An 8,577-nucleotide genomic window follows, 5' to 3' on the forward strand; every position below is an offset into this window, starting at 1 on the left:
TGTATTAGTTTGTGATTAGGTCAGTTTATGAGGAACCGTTAGCGGTAGGTCAGGGACTTTCTATACTAGCGGGACTCGTCTCAATTGATTTTAACTGATTACTAAGCCACCTGTTTAAAGCTACCACCCAACAATAAACTTAGTTTCGTATCTCTGATATACGATGCTAGTAGTTATTTGCGTATTTCACAGTTCATTGTAATTATATAATTATTATTAGTTGTTAATATAAAATCTGATTAACCCTTTCCTCCATAATGACGCCCTTTGACGCCACCCCCTTTACTCCATAATGACGCCTTTTGACGCCTCTGTATAGTACCTCAGTTGAAACACTTTGACTACGAAATGTCTGTATCAGACTTAATAAAATTTGTATCCAATATAAAACGGATATTCATAAGAATATCTGACTTGAATTGCATTGATGAAATATTTGTTTTCGCAATGCATTAATACCTTAAACGTGCCGATTTTTTTTTATAAATAGCCGTCGCCATTTTTTCGAGGTTCTTGTTGACAACCAAGTTTCAGAACACTGACATTGTCACGTTAACTACATTTATTGTTGGTTATTAATACCAACTGGTTATAAAATACCTAATAATCAATGTTTACGATACAGTTTGCGTAAAAAATTATTTTCCGTAAGAAAAACTTTATTTTGAAACTCCGAATGTTCACTGCCGCTTTTCTCGCTTTGGATTCGTACATTATTGCAACAAAAGCATTTTATTTTTAAACTTACGTTGAAATATCAGAAATTTAATGAACAACGCAGAGATATGCAGTCGAGTCCATACAATTCTTTTCTGACCCATTGAGTGAACAAATATAGCAACTTGTAAAATGTAAACATGTGTTTGGGGAATCCCATTATACGACTTCCGGCGAGTCATTAAGTGGGCGGGAACATACAAATTTTAATGACCACAAAAAAATCATTCAACGTACAATCTTTCAATGTTTTTGCTTATAGAAAGTGACATTTAAGTTTCAATCATAATTATTTTAAGTTCTTCAATTAAATTAACGAGAATAGCGAATTATGCAACAATATTCAGCATCCGTAAGTTGTGATTCTAAGCCCCGCCCACCAATAGAATTTACCGTTTTTACAGTGATGTTTACACAAACAAAAGATGATGAATATTTTTTCCGCGATGTTTATTTCAACAATCATGAAGGCATATGGTTCCGTGAACCACTTTGTTTTAGTAGTAACAATTTGACTAACAAATTACAGAGCCTTAACTTTGCGGTTCACTTCCCATTTATAAAATATGTCAGACTAAAAGAACAGACATACGTGCATTTTTCTCTTCACGATTTTCGCCGTATTTCGGGTTTCAGAGAATCAAAATGCGAGATAGAAGTAAAAATGTAGTTACTCATTTGATTAAAAGCTACCTTAAATTTAAGCAACCAACTGATCAGCACATCTTATTATTAATGTTTAGTAGAGGAACAAGAGGGATATTAAATAATATTAGTATCCTAAACTTTGATGAAAGAACATGTCATGTTCATACATTGTATGTTGCAAATTTTTTTCAAGTTGATTTTTGAGGAACTTGTTTTCTACTTCCACCGGCTGTTACTGACTAATATTTTGTTAGTCTGGGAGAAAACAAAATACCTATTGATAGTTATAATTAATTGGCTTTAAACTAGCTTTCAATAACTGTGTACTCTTAGATCAATACTCACTCACTCACATGTTTTGTTTTTTTTATTTTTTTTATATGTACTTCTTGCCAATCTAATGAGTCAAGTCAGCCATTAAAGAGCAGGAGTTTGGATGGATGCTTAGCACTCCTATCGATTCAAGCCATTCAAAGCAGACTTTTACATTTTATTCCTTTTTTTATGCCCCTGCCATAGCGATGGGAGCATTAAGTTTTACCTTTGTCCGTCTATATGTACATACGTACGTACGTACATCCCAAAATTGTTTCCGTTCTCTAACTTGAGTTTGCCTCAACCAAATGTTATGAAACTTATACACAATGCTTATTACCACAAAACACAGATCAAGTTCGAATTTGGGCAGTGTCACTTTAACCATTATTGAGTTATGCTATACACAATATTCATTACCACAAAACTAAGATCAAGTACAAATTTTTTGTTTCTGTTTTCTAACTTTATGTTGCCTCAACCAAATGTTATGAAACTTATACACAATGCTTATTACTACATGATACAGATTAAGTACGAAATTTGGTGGCGACACTTTTACCATTCTAGTGTTATGTCCCTTTATTATCATAAAAATTGCTGAATGTTTTAGTTTGTCTCAACCAAATGTTATAAAACTTATACACAACCGTTCTAGAGTGTTTACAAATAGAAAAATTGCTGAATTTTAGTTTCTGTTCTCCACTTAAGTTAGCCTCAACCAAATTTTATGAGACTTACACACAATGCTTATTACCACAAAACTCAGATCAAGTTTCAAGTTTGGGTAGCGTCACTTTTACCGTTCTTCAGTTATGTCCCTTTATAACTATATGATATGAAAGCGGGGGCATCATCTGTGTCCACATGCGGGAATTTCTCGCTGCATTGAAGACCTGTTGGTGACCTTCTGCTGTTGTCTGTTCTATGGTCGGGTTGTTGTCTCTTTGACACATTCCCCATTTCCATTCTTAATTTTACTATCCACATTTATTGTCTATTTGAATCACTGCCCAAGTTTGTGTTGCTCAGTCTTAAGTTTTCTATATTGTGTTTTGTATACTGTTGTTTGTCTTTTTTCTTTTTCGTTGTTTACCATTGTGTTGTCAGTTTATTTCGACTTATGCGTTTGAAAGTCCCTTTTGCCTCTCTTTGGGGAGTAATGTGCGCTCATAATCATAATTAACACAACCACATCATGTATGTTTCTGTCCAAAGTCAGAAGCCTATTATTCCGTGGTTGTTGTTGGTTGCTGTCTATCATCTTTTTGTTTACCCTTTTAGCATAAATCAGGCCGTTGGTTTTCTAGTGTGGATTGCTTCACATTTTGTCATAACATGCATAACACATAAACTATGAATGGTCATTGTCTTACATCCACATTATTTGGACTGTTGAAAAGTTGTCACATTGGCAATCTTACCACATTTCCTTATTTCATTATTGTATGCAAAACAGTCTACAGAAAGGTCTTTAGAAGACTAGCATTGAGAAGGGGTAAACAAATAAGGATTTATAAGGACCTCCTTCTGAATATGCTTGAAATATTTGCCACTGGACGTGAAACAAGGAAGGGGTTAGCTGAATTCTTTCAAGTTAATGTATTGTTATTTCTGGAGGGGAAGGGGTTTGCCTTTATAGGAAAAAACCTAAATTGAAATAATGTTTTTTTTTTATAAATTCAAATTGTGATGAAACGCACAGCAGGATATCAACATAGGAAAAAGTTTAATACCCTTCTAGATTTCAGGATTGATGTTACATTTTCGAGAGGACTTTACAAAGAGAAACAAGCATATGCATAATCAGCATGTTGTTAACAATAACAGTGTCAGTGTTCCATTGAACACAACTAAAACCAGATGCAAAATGGTGTACAAAAATGTAATAAAAAGAAACTATACCACATGCTATTATTTTCATATTGCCTTTTCAAACTGTGATATTTATCACTACTAGTATACAAAAAGGTCTTTGTTAAACAACTTCACAAACATCATAGATTTTCTTTTAGAAACAAGATATCTGATAAATAATAATGCATTTTCTAATTTGTTGGCCTAAGCACCTACTTTTTAGTCTGATTCTTGGGCCTTATTTGGATGCTAGGAGCACACATATGATAAATCTTTTTCAAGTGCAATGTTGTGATAAAAAGTTTCCATTTGTTATCATCCAAAATATCTAACTGTCAACTGTTCATTTTTTACTTATTATACAGGATTTCAGTTGGTTGCTATGAACAGAAACTGTTGCTAGGGAAAAATAATGTACAATATTATTTTCCATAATATATTCCAATATATGAGTCATCTTGATTAACCTCTAAAAACCTTATTTTTAAATATTTTCACCATTTTTTTTTTAAATTCAAAATTTAATCACAATTTTCTTTGGTTGCTACGGAAATACTTCTGTTGCTATGAGGAAAAAAATAGACAATTTTTAAAGAAAATAAAGTTTCCATTCAGATTATTTATGTACATTCAATTCTCTCATTGTTTTCTTAGAAACAAATTGACATTACAAGATTTAACCCAAAATTTAACCATTTTAATTTTATATTTGGATAAATCTCATTATCTGTTACCATGGCAACAATATTAAAAAAATATTTTTTAGTAAAATATTGTAAGATCTGACTTAAATGTATAACTAACAAAAAATTTCAAATGTCTAACTGGTCTATTAGAGGTACAGTTAATATTTCATTAAAGTAAGCATATTTTCAGCATTTTAATGAAAAATCCTATGCAAATCAAGTATGTAAAAAAAAAATTTCCATGGAGGAAAGGGTTAATAGCCATTTACGATGACAAAAAATATAAGATTTTGAAAGAATGATGAATTATTAAACTTAGACGTATCGTTTTAAAGAACATCCCACGTGTGTAAAATGGTTTACCGTATCAAACAAGATGGCGGCTACTGAAAATTCAACGAACAAATACCTCAAAGTTCAAAGATCAATATTTAAAAAACGATCCGAGAAATCTTTTGAAAAACAACATTTTGCAATGACAAAATGTATAAAATTTCATAAAAACGAGTTTTTGTTAAACTTGAACATATAGTTATGAAGAACACTCCGTAAATGGGAAATGATTTGCTATAAAGTCACGTGACATCAGCTACGGCCGAGATCAGTCTGATAATTTGTATAGACATCGTTATAAGTGACCAGTCCCGTTAGTATAGAAAGTCCCTGGGTAGGTCAATGATATTTGGTATGCAGTTGTATAAGCATTGGCACATATCATTTCCATGTAGATTATTTGGCTCAGCCCCCTCAGTCATTGTCTATTGACTTTGAAAATTTTGCTTAGTTAACATGTATTTGTTTGTGATTAGGTCAGTTCAAGAGGAACCATTAGTGGTAGGCCAATGTTAATTGGTATTCAGTTGTATAAGCATTAGCACATCTCATTTCAATGGAGAATATTTGGCCCCATCCCCTCAGTCATGGCCTATTGACTTTGAAACTTGCTTAGTTTACATATATTAGTTTGTGATAAGATCAGTTTAAGATGAACTGCTATTGTTAAGTTAATGATATTTGGTATGCAAATTTATTGGCATTTATAAGTATCGTTTCCATGGAGATTATATAGCTCCACCCGCTCTTCATGGTTCATTGACTTGGAAACTTTTACATAGTTTACAAGTTAATGATTGTGTTTAGGTTTGTTTAAAGGGAACAACTTATAATAAGTCAATGATATTTGGTGTGCAGTTGTATTAGCATTGGCGCATCTCATTTACATGAAGATGGTTTAGCCATGTACCTCAGTCATGGTTCATTGACTTTGAATATTAGCCTAACTTGTTAAGTATTGCCATTTTAATTTCAACATTTGCATAATCAAAATTACTAAAAATTGAGACATATCTCTGTGATAACAGTTTATTCATGTTATAAGTGTATGTATAATTCGGAAGGGGGTATCAAGATACAAGTAAGGGAAGTCAGAGATTTGAATTTTGGATATCTTCTCTCTGTTTTTTTTATTATCTAAATTAATCCCACTATATAGAAATTAAGAAATGTAGTATGATTGCCAACGAGATATTAATCAACCAATAACCACATGACAAGGATGTTAGCAACTATAGAATGCCATTTTATGGTCTTCAACAATGAGCAAAACCTATTCTGTATTGTAAGCTATATAAGGCCCCAACATGACAAAATGTGAAATAATTCATATGAGAAAACCAATGACTTGATATAGGATAAAACAATAAACAAAACAAATATGATAGACAACAAACAACGACTTGTTTTTCATCTTTTTTTGCCAACAAAGACTGGTAGTCTAAAAGTTATGTCCACAAGGCACTTTAAAGCTAGGTAAAGAAATGTTATATGCATCATAATTGTAATGCCCAGGTAATTATTCTTTTGCATTAAATATTGTTTCAATTATTTTCACATAGTTTTGACAGATATGTTTAAGAATGAATATTTCTTTTTCAGGTAACTTTAACTGTGGCTGCATGAAAATGATTGGGTGACTGTACCAGTAAAGAATGTAATTTAGACAATTTTTGTGTATGTTTGAGAAAATGTTTATAATTTTTTACAAAAAAACAAATAGTGTAAAGATTCTCCATTTTCAACAAGATTGTAAGTTATAGATAACTTATTTTGAATTTTAAAATCTCTCTTTTTTTTACCATTAAAACCAAAGGATATATTCAGGTAGCTCTACTCATGTCCATTCTTGACAATTTTTTTGTCATGCATATTGATACTGAATTGGTTTTTGGTATGTATAGTTTTGTTTTGAGTTCATAGTTCAGATTCAATCATGTATTCATTATTTTTTTTTCCCTGTGGCTAGATTTAATTGGTACTTTGAAAATGAATTGAAATGGACCAATTTTATTTGAAGACCTACTCTTTTAGATATATTAATAATGGTCCGTGTCTAGTCAAAACACTTCCAGAAGTTAAGGATGGAGAATCTTAAAAAAAAAGAAAAAATGAAATGTATATTTTGGCTTTCACCGTTGTTAAATATATATCTTTTCCGACTTTTTTCGTTTTTTTATGCCCCTGCCATAGGGAAAGGACGTCCTTCTGTCCTTTTGTTGTTCCTTTTGTCCCATTTTTGTTTCTGCACTAAATTTTAAGAGGTATGCCCCTTTATCAGTTGGAAAGTTGCAAATTTGGGCAGTGAGTCACTTACTTTTCTAGAGTTATGCTCCTTTTTCAATTTTTAAAATTGCAAAGCTTGAGCAAGGGCATTGTGTCCTTAGACACATTCTTCTTTTATTTTTTAGCTGAGTTTAATATAATTTATATTTTTATCAATTGTTTTGTTCTTAATAATTATACATTTTTTTATACTGTCTAAAGTATACTTCCTGAGACGGTCTTTAGAGCATTAGGTTTTGGACTCAGGTTTCCAACATTTTCCCACTACAAATTCAGTTTTTAAAGAAGTTTGACCAAGTTCACTCGTTTTAGTTGGTTGTCATGGTTGTTCCTGGCAGGGAGATTGTTGATGATAGAGATTTTGTCATTATTTAGTATTTAACTTGTAATACAGCATAGAAGCATTTCATCAATTATAATTTTTATGATTATCTTTTATGTATATATGCTTACAATTTGTATACATGGATATTGTTTTAAAAATCATTAAAATCTGGTGTCCAGATGAGCTGTCTGGGTTATCAGGAACATGAATATATTGTTAGTTTTGTTTAAGCCTAAATATTTAAGGGATTATAGAAGTTATAGTAATATTATATGAATTATAAGTCTCGTTAATGAAATTTATTTGAGAATGTCATGGACCATAAAAGTACAGGTCAAGTTAGATTTTGATTTTTATACCCCACGCAACTAGGTTGCGGAGGGTATAATGTTTTTGACCCATCTGTCCGTCCGTCTGTCTGTCCGTTCGTCAGTCAGTCCTGTTCTTGTCATCGCAACTCCTCTGAAATCATTCACTCATTCATTTTTAATTTTGGTATTTCATTTACTGTTTTTTTTTTCTGCATGCTGGTGTATCTGCTCAATTACCTGGTATTAGATCTAAAAATCTAGATTAAATCTGGACGGCCAATGCCAGTAACAGGAAAGAGGTTTCTGAAATTAGGAGTGTTTCACATGATTTTATTTCAATCACTCAGTTAAGTTTAGTTTATGACTTTTTTATTTCTGATCGAGACAAAAGGGATAGCCACAACTTATGAACTTGTAGAAATTGTATAAATGGATTCAAGTTAAGATTTCGAAAGACGCACACTGCATACATATGGGATAAAAACACGTTGATTAGGTCCTTCATGGTTTTTTTATTCACTTTTGTGCTACATTGTGCTCTCTACACAAGTGAGATCCTTTGCAGTGTTTTTAGAGGCCAGTATGTGTACATGTATGTTGTTGGACTTGTGTCACATGTTGATTTGAAAAAGCAGTTCAAGGAACAGATTATGTATTGCCTATTGATTGTGTATTGTGTATCAGTTGAACAAAAAAAACAACATTCATTTTCATACAAAATACACAAAAAATGCTGAAAAGTAGCTTAATACCAACACTTAACATCCTCCATCCTAACCTTAAAAAAAATCTCCTGTGAAATTACAAGGCCAAATTTACCAGACTTTATCTGAATGCTTCTTAGAGTATCTAGTTTAGAAAGACTTGGCCACTGATGCTTAAGAATTAAACAATTTTACCCCATGTCACATTTGCTCTAAAAGATTTAGTTTTTGAGATATAAGCCAAAAACTGCATTTGACCCTTATGTTCTATTTTTAGCCATGGCGGCCATGTTTGTCGATGGATACAAACTTCGGATACAATTTATAAACAAGATACCCTAAGGAACATTTAGTTAAAGTTTGAAGGTAATTGGCCCTGTAGTTTCAGAGGAGAA

The 8,577-nt window shown here is 32.0% G+C and overlaps 1 long non-coding RNA gene across 2 annotated transcripts in view; it reads left to right on the forward strand.

Moving 5' to 3' along the window:
- LOC127734096 (uncharacterized) overlaps positions 1 to 7,376 on the forward strand; it is a 53,482-nt gene extending 46,106 nt beyond the window's left edge. For both annotated transcript variants that reach the window (XR_007997420.1, XR_007997419.1), the window contains one exon: positions 6,159 to 7,376. This is a non-coding gene — a long non-coding RNA (uncharacterized LOC127734096). The remainder of the gene's footprint in view (positions 1 to 6,158) is intronic.
- The last annotated feature ends 1,201 nt before the right edge of the window (positions 7,377 to 8,577 follow it).

The sequence above is a fragment of the Mytilus californianus genome, unplaced genomic scaffold, assembly GCF_021869535.1.
Source record: "Mytilus californianus isolate M0D057914Y unplaced genomic scaffold, xbMytCali1.0.p SCAF_3, whole genome shotgun sequence".
Taxonomy (NCBI): domain Eukaryota; kingdom Metazoa; phylum Mollusca; class Bivalvia; order Mytilida; family Mytilidae; genus Mytilus; species Mytilus californianus.